This window comes from Mixophyes fleayi, chromosome 5 (genome assembly GCF_038048845.1).
Source record: "Mixophyes fleayi isolate aMixFle1 chromosome 5, aMixFle1.hap1, whole genome shotgun sequence".
Classification (NCBI taxonomy): Eukaryota; Metazoa; Chordata; class Amphibia; order Anura; family Limnodynastidae; genus Mixophyes; species Mixophyes fleayi.
The window spans coordinates 169,338,234-169,357,773 of NC_134406.1; the positions used below are offsets into that span (position 1 = coordinate 169,338,234).

General features: G+C 42.6%; 1 protein-coding gene across 2 annotated transcripts in view; it reads right to left on the reverse strand.

Moving 5' to 3' along the window:
* Window positions 1-19,540, reverse strand: part of LOC142158759 (enoyl-CoA delta isomerase 2-like) — a 48,374-nt gene that overhangs the window by 22,043 nt on the left and 6,791 nt on the right. The window lies entirely within an intron of this gene.

A 19,540-nucleotide genomic window follows, 5' to 3' on the forward strand; every position in this document is an offset into this window, starting at 1 on the left:
ACTTAGGAAAATTTTCCACACCATTTTCTTGCGACCCTAATGCTGTCAGAAAGGCACAATACAAGTGCAAAATAAAAGCAAGAAGTTTGGTGGGTGCTCGTGTCACTATATATTCCTTTTGTATATGCTGCAACAGCTCAGACTGATTATTTTTATTTAGAATACAATAGTATTTTCATATATTATAAATGTGTATATTGATGAAACCTTCTGGATTGTTGTGCAGTGCCCTCTTTATACCACACATATATGTCTTCACCCTTACTTACTACCAGGAATATCCCCTGCACAAATGTACATTAAAATGTATTTATTCCATTGTCAGCCTTACTGAAATTGCAGCTTTGGTTTGAACTATAGGTTTATCCTTCCACACAGTACTATAAAGATGGATCACTGCAATTATGGCAATTTATTGAAAGTATCTTGATCATATTCTAGTGACCTCAATGGTAGTGGTTCACCTTTTGTTTATCACAGACTACAAGTCTCACTATGGGCCTGATTCATCAAGGAACGCATTTTGCGGATAATACGATAATCGTCTCTGTGCATGTCCAGAAACGGGAGATGCGAAGTGGAAAACATTAGAATCCGATGCGCAAGCTGAGTTACTCCATTGCGTAAGGGAAGCGTCAAATTTCCTCGCAACTGCATTTGCGAAGTTGGCTGACCACTTGAGAAAAAAGGGATGGGAATGGGAGGAGAGTGGGCGTGGAGTGGGCGGAGATCGTAAATAAGTTGAGAAGAGTAGGCGTTATTTGTTAGGACTTGAGAATAGTAGGCATTCCCTCTGTCCGTGTAAGACAGTTAAGTAGAATGGTGTCTCAACTCCTTGCTCAAAGTTAATGCAGCTGAGGGTCATGTTTAAATCCAAAACAACAAGCTAAAACAATTTAAACTGTTCAAAAAGCATCATTCGTTTAAAACACTCACAACCAATTATGCACAACATACATACATGTTAATACACGTCACATTTTTTTTTTTTGGGGGGGGTTTTCAAGTTTATTTGTGATATATATCAAACATTAAACATTGGCTAATTTTTTTTAGAAAGTCACCTCTTAACTCACAACCAACATTGTAACAAATTGCAATGTAAAGTGGTTGATGTGTCAACAGGTAGGTGCTGAGATTTGAGGTTTTGGTTAAACCCGGATTTGCCGGAATGCGTCGGCTTACTATAGCGCCCTTTGCTGCTTGGTGTGTCTTGAGTAAAGCTTGCTGTGTTTTCTATGCCTGTATAGTGCATATGTTCTCTGGAATATGTGGTACAACGTGCGTGTGTGTGTGTGTATTATATATATATATATATATATATATATAATTATAGTTATCTGCTCTACCTGCCTTAATGTATGCCGGAATGGATTGCCGAGTGCATTCCCCATCCATTCCGGCAGCCGGAATGGTTGGCTAAGGTACTGGCAGACCCATTTCAGCATCCGGAATAAACCCCTCAAAAATCTTTTATGGAGCTCCAACATTTTCTATTTAGGTATAAACCAAAAATCCATCTTTTTATTTACAACCAAATATTATAATTATTCGCTATGTAAATTGGCTGATGTGTCAACAGTTCTTTGCTAGTGTTTGTAACCAAACATCTAACAAACGCTACTAATAATAACCAGAAATAATTTCTGAGATTTTCACGGATGATGAACTTAAAGCAAGCATACTTTTACACCCGAGACACTTTGGACCTCAATACATATATGAGAAGAATATTATTGATACCACATAGACAAAAGTGTTGGTGAGGATTCAAACTCATGTTTCAACTGTACAAAGGTGGATTGTCTAACCACTATGCCAACGTTCAAGTGGCAAGAACAATATGTAAACGAAATTGCAGAGAATGAAAAGCTGCGCAGCAACTTCTTTCATAACAATGTTTATGTTATTTCCTTTATAGGTTTTAATTAATGTCAATACTTTTAAATATTAGAGACAGAAAGCATTCGTACATGCACATTTTATATTTTGGGATATGGCAATGCAGTCATGTATCCTAATAAATAAAAATTGCTACAAATAAGATTAGGGCTTCAAATTGATTGTCTTGAATTGTTTTTTTTGGCCCCACTTAGGAAATATCCCCAGATGAAAGTCCCAAAAACCTAAGTGTTTGCAAACAAGTTATTTGCAACAGCTGCTTCTCTGTGTTATAGCTGCTCACAATTTAAAACCATTTAGCTATATTCCAAAAAGACTCAAAATCAGGAACCCACAGATGAAATGTGTATTCTTTATTTCATGCACTTACTGTTTCACCTTGAACATTGGCGTAGTATTTAGACTAGAAGGAAAGCATCAACGTTTCTTATACCAAACAATGCAATATTCGAGCCTGTGCTACATGCACATTTTAAATGTTTGGATATGGAAATTTCCAACACAACACATGCATTACTGGCAACATGAAGGTTTAAGGATAAAGTAATAAAGTAAGACACACAAACATTTTCTATTTTACAAACACAACAAAGGTGTGATAGAAAAGCAAGATCAGCAAATAAGCATGGATGCGCATGTGTACTTTTCTATACATGGTAGAAATTTACTTGTCATCTTGGACACCCTGCGCATTGTGCAGAGTGTCCTTGAGCCAATGCGCAATATCCTGACAGCAGTAGCGCCTTTGACCTAACTTTTGACGGTACTGCATTTTTGTGCATCTGGATCATTCCAGACCACAGTGGGGGCTGTGGCAGATATGTCCCAGGCCACCTTTAGCCGCGTGCTGAAGGTTGTGCCAAGGGCGTTCCTGTCGCGGCTCTCACAGTTTATCCATCTGCCACTCTATGAGGAGTCCCTTGTGTGGATTAAGCAGCAGTTTGCCACCATAGCTGGCTTTCCGCACGTCATAGGGGCTTTCTCCAACAGTTGACCCCAGTGCTTTGATGCAGAAGTGCTACCCACTAAGGCAACTTGAGTTTACCTTAAAATCATTTTGCAGATTACAGTGGCAGTTGTGTTTTTGTTATTGAAAAAATATTTGAACGCCATCTTTGAAAACCATGTCCACACTCACAGTTGACCTTAGCGGAGTTTCACATATTTATAAGGACAAATATTGATAAGGTCACATAAGGTCAAACAAAAACATCTACTGTATTATATATACCTAATCAGTCAGTCATTATCTGGCTGTTTGAATTGTGATGGGGCCCCAACAAAGGACTATTTCAACATTATCATCATCATCATCATCATCACTTCTTTATATTGCACCACTAATTCCGCAGCGCTGTACAGAGAACTCATTCACATCAGTCCCTGCCCCATTGTAGCTTGCACTCTAAATTCCCTAGCATATGTACACACACACACACCTAACATATACACACACAGAATAGAGTACATTTTTTATAGCAGCCAATTAACCTCCCAGTGTGGGAGTTAATCGGAACATACAAACTCCACACAGATAAGGCCATAGTCAGGAATCAAACTCATGACCCCAGTGCTGTGAGGCAGAAGTGCTAACCACTAGGCCACTGTGAGATAGTCCACATCCCTAAGCAGTGGCGGATCCAGGGGGGGGGGGGAAATCGGGGCAATGACCACCCCTAGCAGAGACTTGCTGCCGACGGCTGTACAGTATGTGCAGGTCCGTTCGGCGGTGACAGGCAGGGACAGTGTGCTGCCCGGCCGCTCTGATTGTGTTTTAAACACAATCTCTGATTGTGTTAAACACAATCAAAGCGGCCGGGCAGCACACTGTCCCTGCCCGTCACCGCCGAGCGGATCTGCACATACTGTGCAGCTGCCGGCAGCCTTAGATGTTAGAAAGGGGGCGTGGCCTAAATCTCTTCCCCTAAATCGCCCCGGGTACAATAGTTTTCTAGATCCACCCCTGTCCCTAAGCCAAAAGCAATCATTTGTTATAGGCCATGTGAAGTGGATTGTGTCTGTCATGTTTATATCCTTTGGGAGAAGTTAATATTTATCTGTGGTGGCAATTAAAAAGGTTCACAATGTCTGACATGATTATCGGACTACATCTATATTAAGCAGGTGAATATTTGAACAATACACTGATATTGTTTTTTTAATCAAACAGACCGTAGACGTTGGCAACAATGCCAGGCCCAGGAAGAGGAGGAGCAAGATGTGGAGGCGGAGTCAAACTCCAAGGGTGAGGCCCAGGGTGAGTGCGAGGCAGAGGCCCAGGCGAAGGGTCAGGGTCAGGCCGAGCCCCAGTCCGAGGCCGATGCCTATGTCAAGTCGGAGTCCGAGTCGGAGGCGGATCCCGAGGCCCAGATGGAGGACGACGCCCAGGCAGAGGATGAGGCCCAGCTGGTTGCCCAAGGGGCACTGACTGTGCACCAGGAGGAGGAGGTGGTGCCTCAAGTTTTGGAGTCCTTGGGAGATAGTAAGTATTTTCATTAAAGCCTTTACATAATTTTAGAACATTTAGATGTCCATCGTAATAAATCTCCGATGTCACACATGTTTAATCAAAGTTGACATAAATGTCACAGGTTTCCATAATGATGGGACTAGCAAGTATTTTTGGAAAATACACTCTCCACGCCCCCCTCTCCTGGCCACAACAGAATTGTGTAAAAAATAAATTATATATATATATATATATATATATATATATATATATATATATAATACTGCTACACAAAAGCCTTACGCCTCTTGCTCCAACTGTATTTGGCATCCTATTCGACATTGCTGTCATTTTAAAGTAATATAACTGTTACGAGCCGCGGCGGCTCTGGGCACCGCCGCGACTCACTTCAGGCTCTGCTTTAACGTCCCGGTCGTCATGACGACGGCCGGGACGTCATTTCCTCCTGGTCCCGGCCGCTGCCTAGGCAACGGTCGGGACACTCTCAACTGCTAGCGCCGCATCCCGGCATCTAGGCAGCTGGGCGCGTGCGCACTAAGTAAATAATTAAAGCCCAGCTGGGCTAATCCTCCTGCTAAGCAGGACACCTCTGATTGGCCAGTACTTGCTTATAAGGCAGGAAGGGACAAGCCCTCCCTGCCGGTTATAGTTCCTGCTTTGCTGCTGACTAGCCTGCTGTATTCCTGGTTTCTGTACCCTTTGGATTTGATTATTTGTTGCCGACCTTTGCCTGATACCCGACTACGTTTGATTGCCTGTGCCCCTAGACCTTTTTGCCTGGACTCCTACGCTGCTGTTTTGCCTGTGACCTCTGACCCTGGTTTTGTGTACTGGATATTCTGTCTGCTGCCGTCCCTCAACCCTTGCCTGGACTTCACTCTGCTAATTGCTCCTATACGCTATCGCTGGGTTCTCCCCAGTCAGTGCACAACTCACGACCCTCAGCTGTCTGCGGCCAAGTCTGTCCCCACCACTAGGGGCTCCAGCAAAAACCAGACTTCGAGTAGACTCCGGGTTTTGTGTTGCTGGCTGTTGGGGTTCTTAACAATAACAGTACACATCTCTGCTAACTTCTGACTGTTTTCACAATTGGGTTGCCAGGGATTTAATTTTTGTTATTTTTTCTTTTCCAGCTCACGATGAGGCCTTTGAGTGGCCCGACCCCTCCCCTTCCCCTCCACCATCATTGCCTGAAATTCGGGCCACAATAATTTTGTGCCCAAAAAAAATAAAAAAAAATAAAAATAATATATACAAAAAAATTGCAGAAGCAAACCAAACTATGGGCCAATTTTTATGATTAATTCTTTTAGATTTTAAGGTTTCTGTAAATAGTTTAATAATTTGGATGTTGTTATAAATCTGTTTAAAACAGAATCATTGGTGTGTGTCTTTATTAATATATTACAATTGCACAACAATAAATAAGGACAATAAAGAATGGATATTTCAATAAAACAAAAATAGCATTTAAACACGATTGTTTGGTTACTACTACATCATCATTGCACCATTTATATAGCACCACTATTTCTGCCTCAGTGTCCAGAGAAGACAATCTGACCCAAAAGAGCTTACAATGTAAAAGCTGTAATACAGACAGATTCTGGTCAATTTGTTAGCAGCAAACGAAGATACACTAGTATGGATTAGGATATTTGAAGGAATTCACACTAACATGGGAAGAACACTAACTCCATACACATAAGGCAATGGTCAAGAATCAAACTCATGACACTAGCACAGGGATGGCAAGGTGCTAAGCCACCGTGTTGACTCGGTGTTGGTTATAGTATTTTTCTATGCAAGATGGGGTAAATAACTTACAAGCAGTAGATGAGGGAAAAAGGGTTGGCATTTGCTATTTGCATTTCACAAAAAGGAACGTGTGCCCTCAAACTACAATCCACCCCTCCAAGAGGTAGGCCATCCGTAGTAATAGCATAAACATAATGTGCCATGGGGGCCATAATCATTACGGAAGGTATATGCCAAATGCCATACAAAATTAAAAACTTCACACAATCAGGTGACTGTAGTGGTAGTGAAATGTTAACTTACGTCATCAGAGTAAAGCCATGCAAACGTTGAAGAGCACATCCAAACTCCACACAGATCAGTCCACAGTTGCGAATTGAACTCATGACCTCAGTACAGTAAGGCAGAAGTGCAAGTGACTCAAGCCACCATGCTACTGCACTGTGGTCAGCGTTCTGTTTGGGTAAAGCTGAGTACATAACATAACCTGCAAGCTGTAGATGCCGAAAAAACAAGTTTTCCAGACAATGTGGCATTTAACTCCAAGGAGCCTGTCCGCTCCAAATCAACACCCCCACCTCTTAGGCCATTCCTAGTAATAAATGTCAGCACATGCACATAACAATGTGCATGTGAACTGTGGGCTATCTTTCTTTTGGAAAGTTAAAACATTAACATTGACAGCCAGAAAAAAACAAAAAATGGCCTAAGAAAGTTGCGAGTGTTAGATACATGTAAAATATGAGGACATATGTGTCATTGTGGTCGAGCGTGTAGTAGATAACTTTTGAATGCCAAAGTAAAAAACAAGCTTGTTTGTGCCAAGTTCCTGTGGTGTTTCTTTGATTAATGAATAAAGTCCACAAGCTGCACACAGATGCTATGGGCATCAGGGCCGCCATCAGGGGGGTACGGGGGGTACTGGTGTATGGGGCCCGGACTGTCTAGGGGGCCCACTGACCACCGATGTACTGTCCACTACTGATGTGTCCTCCCCGGCATCCCTGCTGGTGCTGTGAGCCTGGCAGTGACTGGCAGCTGTCAAACGTGATCGTTCATCTCCGATCGGCGTTTGACAGCTGCCTGTCACTGCAAAGCTCACAGCAGCAGCAGGGACATGGGGGAGAACACAGCAGCATCAGAGATGAACTGCAGGGGAAAGACCCACCCATTTATAATCATGAGATCCACCCCCTCTCCCTGTCAGTGTGAGGTCACACAGAGGTTCTGCTGCAATCAACATCTTGTTCATTCTGTACAGAGTAAGTAATTTTAATAAATGTTCTACATCATTCTTTAACTATGCCATTAATCTTTGTGCTGACAGACACAGCCAACTCCGTGCATGAACTTGTGCTTTTGTTTTGAGATTTTGGATTCTTGTTGCTAATGAATGAGTGCTGTAATTGTAAATGTAATTATTAGGCAATTTGCAGGTTATGTTGAAGATAACCTTTATTTATGGTAACTTCTGTAAGTCATTATTTGTAGCATACCTACAATCATTTTACAATAAAAGCAGTAACTGTCCTTAATGGGCTTTATCAGATTTTAGAAATTAAAAGTTCACTTTTAGCACTGAAAAAATTGCTAAAATCGGCTTTATTCATAAGATAAAAGAAATACTGGTAACATTCAATATGGGCAGCACTGGGGTCATGAGTTCAATTCCCAACCATGGCCTTATCTGTGTGGAGTTTGTATGTTCTCCCTATGTTTGCAGTGGTTTCCTCCGGGTGCTCCGGTTTCCTCCCACACTCCAAAAACATACTAGTAGGTTAATCGGCTGCTATCAAAAATTGACCCTAGTCTCTGTGTGTGTGTGTACGTTAGGGTATTTAGACTGTAAGCTCCAATGGGGCAGGGACTGATGTGAATGAGTTCTCTGTTAAGCGCTGCGGAATCAGTGAGGCTATATAAATAAATGATGATGATATGTGGAATAATTTTAGTAACTTGAGATAAAGGTGTGTTTAGTGGGGGTTTATAAATACACAACATACTTTCTTCCATGCATACCCACTGTCTGAACCTCTGGGAGTTCAGATAGGCTTGGAAACCCGCAGTGGGTGATGGGAGAGATCATGATGCAACTCTCATCAAATTGCGTCATTTTGGCCCTGCCCACTTCAGAAAAGGAGGTGGTCTAATCAGCCTGGCGTCCGGGAGGACTCTTTAAAATCCGTGAGTATCCAGGATATTCCGGGAAAGTAAGCAGTATGCTTTGTTCTATTGACTGATGCCGCAAATGTACATTTTCAATCACGTGTACCTCACCAAACATTCTATATATAATTATTGTTTTCATTTCACTTTCTGGCAACTTGAATTGTGCACATTCTCCTGCAGGTTCCACTAAATACCTTCTTTTATATTTTTCACTTCCTACTTTTCTATCTTCCATCTGTGTTTTTTTACTTCAAGCCCTTTGTTTTTTTTGCCCTTGGATATGACACAGAACTGCCCTTTGGATACTACTGTATACAAAACACAAAGAAGGGCAGCGGAAGCCACAAAGATAATGCCACGTACTGAGTAAATGTTGCAGGGGGGCATGTACAAACCTATGCATTAAAGTTGCATCTAGGTTGGAAACCCCTTTAAATATGTAATTCTTCTATAACATCACAGTGATCAAAGAGCATGTAAAGCCAATTATTGACATGAATCTTCCTCATTATTATCACCATTTATTTATTTATTTGGTTTCTAAAGTGAATTTATAGGTTGACATTTCTGGGGTGCAATATTGTGACAGGGAGAGAAATAAACTGAAATTAATTGTAAAATATAAGAGAATTGTTGTTCTCCAAAGTAAAAAGAAAGAAAGATGTAATAAGGTTTTAAACTTGATATGTTCCCGTAGTAAAGCTCTGGAAAATAAACATTGGTGTGTGTTGAAGGAGGGGGGGGGGGGGGGGGGGTGCAGGTGGTTGGATTTTAATTTTAGAGCAAGTTTGTTTTTACCTACCGCTTAATACCTTGTGGTGGAAGGTGAGGGGGTGCTATAGCGTGAGTTGACAGGAGGTTGGGCATTTTTACATTTGCCCCTAAAACATACCCAGGGGTGGTGGGGCACTCAGTGGGGGTGGAGGGCAGTTGTCGCGGTGGTGAGGGGGAAGGGGGGGGGCTTCCTTTTTCATTAGTACTGGACCCTACAATTTCTGATGGCAGCCCTAATGGGCATGCTTGGTATTTGAACCATACTTGCCAACTCTCCCGGAATGCCCGGGAGACTCCCGGAATGTCCTGGAGACTCCCGGACGAGTGTGGCAATCTCCCGAATTCTGCCCACTTCACTAGGAAGTACCCCACTTCCTAGTGAAGTGGGCGGAATAAGATCCCAAACGCCGCGATTCCCGGTGAATCACGGCATTTGGCCCCGCCCCCCGCTGTCAAATGACGCAAACGTCATGACGTCACAGGGGGCGGGTCCAAAATGACGTGATTTTTGCCGTCCTGCCCCCCTCACGCCTCCCTCCACTGCCTGGCTCCCGGAAGGGAGCTGAAGAAAGTCGGCAAGTATGATTTGAACTCATAGCACCACTTTTGTGAGATCAAAGTGCTAACCACTAAGCTACCTGTGAGATTCATAATTTGCATGCATTTTGGATTAATAATGAAGAGTACTATTAACTAGCACTTTCATCTGTAGCACGCATGCTGTATTGTTGATCTTCTCACTCTTTTTTCAAAAAGAACCATGCGTTAGTGGTTAGCTACTCCACGTTCCAAAAATGGAGTCATGAGTTCTAATCCAGACTCACACCCTTAATCTGTGTGGAGGTTGTATACATTCTACCATGTATGTATCGCTTATGGGAGAGGAGAGTACGCTATGCATTTTTATAATAATGGTCTGGATAGAATTATAAAACAGCATACATTTTTACCAATTAATTATGCATATTTCTTTAGGCGAGCAAATTACATGCATTTGCCATGATATACGCCCAGTTCAACTCAAACACAAACAAACCCATTATACAATCTTTCATGTAGCAGAGTGTGGATTTAGCTCATTAAACACAATCCAAAGTCATTGTTTTAAGTTTAAAAAATATGTAAAACCTGATAAGGAATAAAGAGGTTACAACATTCCTGCATAAATACCCACTGGATTGTGTTTTAACATTTGTAAACAAACTCGTCAGGACTCCCACATTGGCAGTGACGTATACATGTCTTATCTTAACGTAGTGGAAGTGAACGTAAAGGAACTTTTTTCATATGGTATTACTGTGAATCAAGAGAAGAATCTGCGTGTGTCAACAATTTTGAATTTAAGTATTCTTTATTTGTTTATATATTATTTATGACATCTTTCATGCTGTTATTTACATATTTATTGTAGTGTGACCTCAGCGCAGAAATGATTATCTATTTTTTTAATTTATTTATTGTAGTCCCAACCCACTTGTTATACACCTGTGTCCTATACAAAACAAACACTCTAGTGACCTCTAAACAATACAGAAAACATTCTAGTGACTGCTATAGAATACAGCAAGCATGCTATTGACTGCTCGTCACTAGAATACAGAGAGCATTAATAGAAAACAATCTCCTGAGCACTATCATATAGAAACCTTTCTTGTGACTCATAAACAACACTGATCTAGTCTCTAGTGACCAATATTCAAAAAGAGAGCATTCTAGAGAGCAGTGCATGATGCATACAGCATTTGAGTGATCAATATACAATACAGAGAGGATAATACTGATCTCTACACAATACAGAAGCAGGGCCATCTTTTCCATTGGGTATGATGGGCAAGTGCCCGGGGACCCCACGGGCAAGGGGGCCCCATAGGCAGGGCTCTTAATTAGTATAAATAATCCTGCAAAAGAAAAAACCTGCAAAAAAAACCTTCAAGGGTCACTGAGCAAGTACATCTATCTATCTCTATATATATACATCTGCATCTCTATACATACACACATATAAATATATATATATATATATATATATATATATATATATATATATATATATCTAATATATAAATGTCTAGTGGCGTGTGTTAGTCTGTCTGTGTGTGTGGAAAAAATAAAACCAAGCTGCAGCGCCACCTGCTGGGCGGAGTTATACACTGACCTACTAAATTCTTAGTGTGTGTGGAAATAAAAATTCAGAAAGGGCTGAAATTTGGTATACTAAGATGTTTTTAATTTGTTAATTGTTAAAAGTGTTTATAAAGATTTTAAAAAAATATATATATATTTCTTGAAGGAGAAGTGACAGTTGGGAGTGGTTGGTGGTTGCCGGGGGTGACAGTGGGGAGTGGTTGGTGGTTGAGGCCTGAGCTATGGCCCAAATGCATGACAAGAACCTTTTTAACACCTTAAGTAGCTTGATTTGACTAGAATGCATGAGTATCATGCACGGGTTAACTTGTATAATATATATATATATATATAGGCCCCGGTGCACTGCTTTGCCCGGGGGGGCCCATAATGTTGTTAAGATGGCCCTGTACAGAAGGCATATTAGAGACCAATATAAAATACGCGGTGTATGCTGGAATATTAAGACAACACCACACATCTGGTGCCACTGTGTCTAAGCATCCCAGGGAAGTAAGACCAAGAGGTGCAGATGGGAGGAGAACTAAAATGATTTAGTGTGAACAGCAGACAAGCTGAGACAAGACTCCACTTACACTCCCAGCCCCAGTTCTGTTATGGGTGGGGGCAGCATTTCTCATGCCCAGTATTCCCCTCAACATATTATTACACTACTTCTATATAGGGATGTGCACCGGCGACTTTTGAGGTCTCGTGTTTTGTGTTTTGGATCCGGATTTTCGTTATTTTTGAGGTTCGGATTTGTCTCGCAAAACACTTGACGAAAGGTCTCGGTTCGGATTTAAGGTATTGGATTCGGATTTTTTTTGAAAAAAACATAAAAAGTTTAAAAATCAAGTTTTTGGGCTTATTTTCACTCCTAGGCTATTATTAACCTCAATAACATTCAATAACAAGCATTTCCACTAATTTACAGTGTATTCTGAACACCTCACAATATAGTTATTAGTCCAAAACGTTGCAAAAAGGTATCTTTCTGGACTGCGTAGAGGAGTGGGTCACCACAATATATATTAAAAACCCTGAACTTTTATGATTCGCACCAATAATTGTACCTGGACTGCGTAGAGGAGTGGGTCACCACAATATCTTAAAAACCCTGAACTTTTATGATTCGCACCAATAATTGTACCTGGACTGCGTAGAGGAGTGGGTCACCACAATATATTAAAAACCCTGAACTTTTATGATTCGCACCAATAATTGTACCTGGACTGCGTAGAGGAGTGGGTCACCACAATATCTTAAAAACCCTGAACTTTTATGATTCGCACCAATAATTGTACCTGGACTGCGTAGAGGAGTGGGTCACCACAATATCTTAAAAACCCTGAACTTTTATGATTCGCACCAATAATTGTACCTGGACTGCGTAGAGGAGTGGGTCACCACAATATCTTAAAAACCCTGAACTTTTATGATTCGCACCAATAATTGTACCTGGACTGCGTAGAGGAGTGGGTCACCACAATATATTAAAAACCCTGAACTTTTATGAATCGCACCAATAAATGTACCTGGACTGCGTAGAGGAGTGGGTCACCACAATATATATAATAAGAAAACCATCAACTTGTTTGATTCGCACCAATAAATGTACCTGGACTGCGTAGAGGAGTGGGTCACCACAATATATTAAAAACCCTGAACTTTTATGAATCGCACCAATAAATGTACCTGGACTGCGTAGAGGAGTGGGTCACCACAATATATATAATAAGAAAACCATCAACTTGTTTGATTCGCACCAATAAATGTACCTGGACTGCGTAGAGGAGTGGGTCACCACAATATATTAAAAACCCTGAACTTTTATGAATCGCACCAATAAATGTACCTGGACTGCGTAGAGGAGTGGGTCACCACAAGATATATTAAAAACCCTGAACTTTTATGATTCGCACCAATAATTGTACCTGGACTGCGTAGAGGAGTGGGTCACCACAATATATTAAAAACCCTGAACTTTTATGAATCGCACCAATAAATGTACCTGGACTGCGTAGAGGAGTGGGCACTGGGCACCACAATAAAATATATAAAAAACCTTCAACAGGTCTGCATTACACTACACATACGGCTGCTCCTCCATCCTCTCCATCATATACATGTTGGAGTTTTAGCGTGTGACAACCTCTTGTTTTTGATAATGTCAGTGCATTTTTAATATTTTTCAATTTGCCCCACACCACTGAATGTACTTTATCTATGATACGCATCTATCTATCTTGACTGCGTAGTGGGGTGGCCCCGGTACCCAATTTGATACCGGGGCCACAATAAAATAAATACACCCTCCACGTGTCAGAATTCCACCAAACAAGTATCTGGACTGCGTAGTGGGGTGGCCCCGGTACCCAATTTGATACCGGGGCCACAATAAAATAAATACACCCTCCACGTGTCAGAATTCCACCAAACAAGTATCTGGACTGCGTAGTGGGGTGGCCCCGGTACCCAACTTGATACCGGGGCCACAATACCTCCTCCAAACATGCTACAGACAATTCGTCATTGAGATCCCATCAAGTATGTTAAAGACAGACAGGGTCCAAGTGTTATTAGTTGACTTTGTAAAGAAAAAAACTGTCCCTGTTGCACATAGTCGTGCAATGAAGACTGACTTTTTCATTTAAAGGCACGATCTTTCAAGTGTAGTGTTTGTAAGTCTAAGTCATATTATACTTTTGGTAAAATTGGTTTTTTTTGTTCCTCTTTATGGTAATTAATTAGTAATAGAATTAAAGTAGGAAATAGAATTAAATAAAATTAAAGTAGGAAATAGAGTGGTATAGAGTTGTAGTGTGGTATAGATAGAGTGGTCCACACAATATAATAATAAAACCCTCAACTGGTCTGAATTCCACCAAACAAGTATCTTGACTGCGTAGTGTGGTGGCCCCGGTACACAATTTGGTACCGAGGCCACAATATAATTAAAAAACCCTCCACGTGTCGGAATTCCACCAAACAAGTATCTGGACTGCATAGTGGGGTGGCCCCGGTACCCAATTTGATACCGGGGCCACAATACCTCCTCAAAACATGCTCCAGACAATTCGTCATTGACAGACCCCAGACAGACAGGGTCGTAGTGTTATTGTTTGACTTTGTAAACCCAAAAAAATGTCCCTGTTGCACTTGCACATAGTCGTGCAATGAAGACTGACTTTTTCATTTAAAGGCACGATCTTTCAAGTGTAGTGTTTGTAAGTCTAAGTCATATTATACTTTTGGTAAAATTGGTTTTTTTTGTTCCTCTTTATGGTAATTAATTAGTAATAGAATTAAAGTAGGAAATAGAATTAAATAGAATTAAAGTAGGAAATAGAGTGGTATAGAGTTGTAGTGTGGTATAGATAGAGTGGTCCACACAATATAATAATAAAACCCTCAACTGGTCTGAATTCCACCAAACAAGTATCTGGACTGCATAGTGGGGTGGCCCCGGTACCCAATTTGATACCGGGGCCACAATACCTCCTCAAAACATGCTCCAGACAATTCGTCATTGACAGACCCCAGACAGACAGGGTCGTAGTGTTATTGTTTGACTTTGTAAACCCAAAAAAATGTCCCTGTTGCACTTGCACATAGTCGTGCAATGAAGACTGACTTTTTCATTTAAAGGCACGATCTTTAAAGTGTCAGAAAGAGAGAGAAGACACAGGAGAGGAGAGTTGTAGCTGGGGACCTGGGGTGGAAGCTCCCAGGCTCCCCCAGCATTGCCTGGAAGTCTGAGCGTGGTGACTGAGCCAGGGCAAGGAATGTGTGCCCTGGATGAGGGGGAGAACTCCATGCCACTATAGTGAACCCAAGAGAGAGGGGGACACTGCACATGGAAGAGGCCCTGGAGTGAGGGCTGCTACAAGAGGCATGGTAGCTGTAGTGTCAGATCCTGAGGCTGAGAGTACACAGAGTGACGTGTCAGAGCACAGGAGACATTATCCCCGCAGAGGAGGGATGAGCTGCAGTTGAGAGGTCTGTTGTTGAAATAGGACATGCACACTTTAACAAACCAATCATTTCAGCGACAGGGCCTACCAAACAACTTTGACTGAAATGATTGGTTTGTTTGGGCCCCCACACCAAAAAAGCTATTCATCTCTCCCTGTACAGACTAAACAGGCTCTACTGAGGCAAGATGTCGTCCTCATCCTCAACCTCTGATTCCTCTCCCCCTACAGTGTGTACTTCCTCCTCATCACACATTATCAATTCGTCCCCGCTGGACTCCACAACCACAGGTCCCTCTGTAGTATCTGGAGGGCAGTGCTGTACTTCATTGAGGAATTGATTATTCATTTTTATAAACATCATTTTTTCAACGTTGTGAGGAAGCAACCTCCTTCGCCGCTCACTGACCAGGTTCCCCGCTGCACTAAAAACTCTTTCCGAGTACACACTGGAGGGGGGACAACTCAGGTAAAATAGAGCCAGTTTGTACAGGGGCTTCCAAACTGCCTTTTTTTCCTGCCAGTAACAATATGGACTGTCTGACATGTCTACTTGGATGGTGTCAGCAAAGTAATCATCCACAATTTTTTCTATTGTGACAGCATCCAATGCAGCGAGAGTAGACATGTCTGCAATGGTTGGCAGGTCCTTCAGTCCGGACCAGATGTTATCAGCATCCCCGCCAGTGCCTCTTTTGGGAAAACTGAGCTTTTTCCTCGCAGCCATAGATGTGGAAGAAAATGAGGGTGGAGCTGTTGGCATGTCACGGTCCTCTTCAGAGGACAATCTCCTGACCAGCAGGTCTTTGCACCGCTGTAGATTTGTGTCCGCCGGAAACAGAGACACAACATACGCTTTAAACCGAGGATCGAGCACGGTGGCCAGAATGTATTCCTCTGACTTTAAAAGAGTGACCACCCTCGGATCCTGGCAAAGCGTACGAAGGGCTACATCCACAAGAGCTACATGCTTGCTGTAATCGCAATGGCTTACCAGCTCCTCCCTCACTTTCTCCAGCTGCTTCTGCAACAGCCTGATCAGGGGAATGACCTGACTCAAGCTGGCAGTGTCGGAACTGACTTCTCGTGTGGCAAGTTCAAATGGCTGCAGAACCTTGCACAACACGGAAATCAGTCTCCACTGCGCTTGACTCAGGCGCATCCCCACTCCTTTGCCTATGTCGTAGGTGGCTGTGTAGGCCTGAATGGCCTTTTGCTGCTCCTCCATCCTCTGCAGCATATAGAGGGTGGAGTTCCAGCGCGTCACAACCTCTTGTTTGAGGTGATGGCAGGGCAGGTTCAAGCTTTTTTGATGTGCCTCTAGTCTGCGGTAGGCACTGGCTGAATGCCGAAAGTGTCCAGCAATTTTGCGGGCCACCGCAAGCATCTCCTGCACACCCCTGTCACTCTTGAGGTAATGCTGCACCACCAAATTAATGGTGTGGGCAAAACATGGGACGTGCTGGAAATTGCCCATATTTAATGCCCGCACAATGTTACTGGCATTGTCTGACACCACAAATCCCCATGAGAGTCTAAGTGGGGTAAGCCACTGGGAGATAATTTCCCTCATTTTCTCTAATATGTTGTCAGCGTTGTGCCTCTTATTAAAGCCTGTAATGCACAATGTTGCCTGCCTTTGCATGAGCAGCCATTTTGTAGATGCTGCTACTGATGCAGCTGTTGCTGTTGCTGCGGAAGGGGATGCATCTACCCAGTGGGCTGTCACAGTCATATAGTCCTTCGTTTGCCCAGAACCACTTGTCCACATGTCCGTGGTTAAGTGGACAGTGGGTACAACCGCATTTTTAAGAGCACTGAGGACACTTGATCGTACTTCTCTGTACATTTTTGGTATCGCCTGCCTAGTGAAGTGGAATCTCGAGGGGATTTGGTACCGGGGACACAATACCTCCATCAACCCTCTAAATCCCACTCCACTGATGGCGGACACCGGGCGCACGTCTAACACCAACATTGCAGTTACAGCCGCAGTTATACGCTTTGCAATAGGGTGACTACTATCGTATTTGGTGGTCATGGCAAACGACTGTTGGACGGTCAATTGTTTGGTGAAAGACTTAGTGGTCTTACGACTTCCCCTCTGGGAAGATGACCGACTAACAGCAGCAACAGCAGCAGTGGCAGTAGTAGGCGTACCGCTGCAGGATTCCTCGGATGAATCCCGTATTGAGGAGGACTCAGTCTGGCTGGTGACTTGGGCTGCAGGACTGAATCTGATGGAGATTGTGGAGGAAGTTGACGAGGAGGGTGTTGCTGGTGTGTATCCAACTGGACCACGGGATTTAGGTGTCCCTGTACCGATGAGGGTCCTAGCCCCAGTTTCTGAACTAACCACTGAACTATGAAGGTTATTCAGGTGACGTATAAGGGAGGATGTTCCTAGGTGGGCAAGATCCTTACCCCTGCTTATTTGAGCTTTACATAAGCTACATATTGCCATACATTGGTTGTCTGGATTTGGATAAAAATAACTCCAGACCGAAGAGGTGCATTTTTTGGTCTTCTGACCAGGCATGACGATGGGCTTTTTCATCCCATGAACATCAGCTGTTTCCCCCCCTGGTGCCTCATTTACAATAACCACATCACCATCCTCATCATCAAGTTCCTCCACAGCGCCAGCTACATCATCAATAGCCTCCTCCCGAGCCACCTCTTCCCGTACAGTGATGGGAAGGTCAGGCTTGACAACCACCAACACCCTTGGACTCGCCTTGGGGATTTATGATAATTTCTCTTTAGAAGGCAGAGTTGTTTGCTGTTTTGTTGCTGACAGCATAACTCTCTTCAATTTTTTGTAGGGGGGGGGGAGGAGGAGGAGGGCTAAGATCCGTGGGTGAAGCTGAACCACTAGTCATGAACACGGGCCAGGGCCTAAGCCGTTCCTTGCCACTCCGTGTCGTAAATGGCATATTGGCAACTTTACGTTTCTCCTCAGATGATTTTAAGTTTCTCTTTTTGCTACTTTTTCTTAACTTGGGCTTTTTGGATTTTACATGCCCGGTACTACGAGATTGGGCATCGGGCTTGGAAGACGACGTTGATGGCATTTCATCGTCTATGTCATGACTAGTGGCAGCAGCTTCAGCATTAGGAGGAAGTGGGTCTTGATCTTTCCCTACTTTATCCTCCAAATTTTTGGTCTCCATTATATGTAGCACAAGATACTGCAGAATGTGTGAACTTGGTAATATTGCAGTACCAATGGACTTATACTGCTGGATTGGTTTTGCAAATTTGGTTATAATTATTATATATTTTTTTTTTTTTAATTTTTAATTTTTTTTTACTTTTTTTTTATTTTTAAAAAACTTGGGAATAGTGGGGAAATAACTATGCCCTTAGAAGCACAGAGCACAGGACACAGCACCACTGGACTGAACAGGACACGGCACAGGACCCAGCAGCACTACGGAACTCAGCAGGACAGAGCACAGGACACAGCACCACTGGACTGATACTGCAGAATGTGTGAACTTGGTAATATTGCAGTACCAATGGACTTATAATGCTGGATTGGTTTTGCAAATTTGGTTATAATTATTATATTTATTTATTTTTTTACATTTTTTATTTTTTTTTACTTTTTTTTTATTTTTAAAAAACTTGGGAATAGTGGGGAAATAACTATGCCCTTAGAAGCACAGAGCACAGGACACAGCACCACTGGACTGAACAGGACACGGCACAGGACCCAGCAGCACCACTGACCTCAGAAGGACAGAGCACAGCACACAGCACCACTGGACTGATACTGCAGAACACAGCACAGCACAGCACAGCACAGCACAGCACTAAACAGCACAGAACTAAACAGCACAGAACTAAACAGCACAGAACTAAACAGCACAGAGGACCACCTAACACACCCTCCCTCTACCCTGATCAATGCCCGAGTGAAGATGGCGGCGACTAGCGGGGAATTTATAGGATCCGAGTATCGCGAGATCCGACAACGGGATTATGAGTCAGAGCCTCAGTTTCACTTTTGAATTTGGCGCCAATACCCGGATCTGTCTCGGATCCGACTCGGATCCGCAACGTTCGGGTGGGCTCGGATTTCAGAAATCCGAGCGCGCTCATCCCTACTTCTATAACAGTTGGAAAACAAAAACAAGCAACAATTAGTTCAGTGGTAAGATTATACATAAATGCATAGTCACATAAACATATTCTTGTGGCAAAGAACATATAGTCTATGTATACAAATAAGTGTAAACAAAAATGCAAAAAAACATCAGGCAAAATGCTTGCTAAGTAATACAGTTAAATAAAAGAATGATTTAAAATAAAATGCAAACACAATGTGTAATTATATTTTATTTTACATATGCAGGAGACC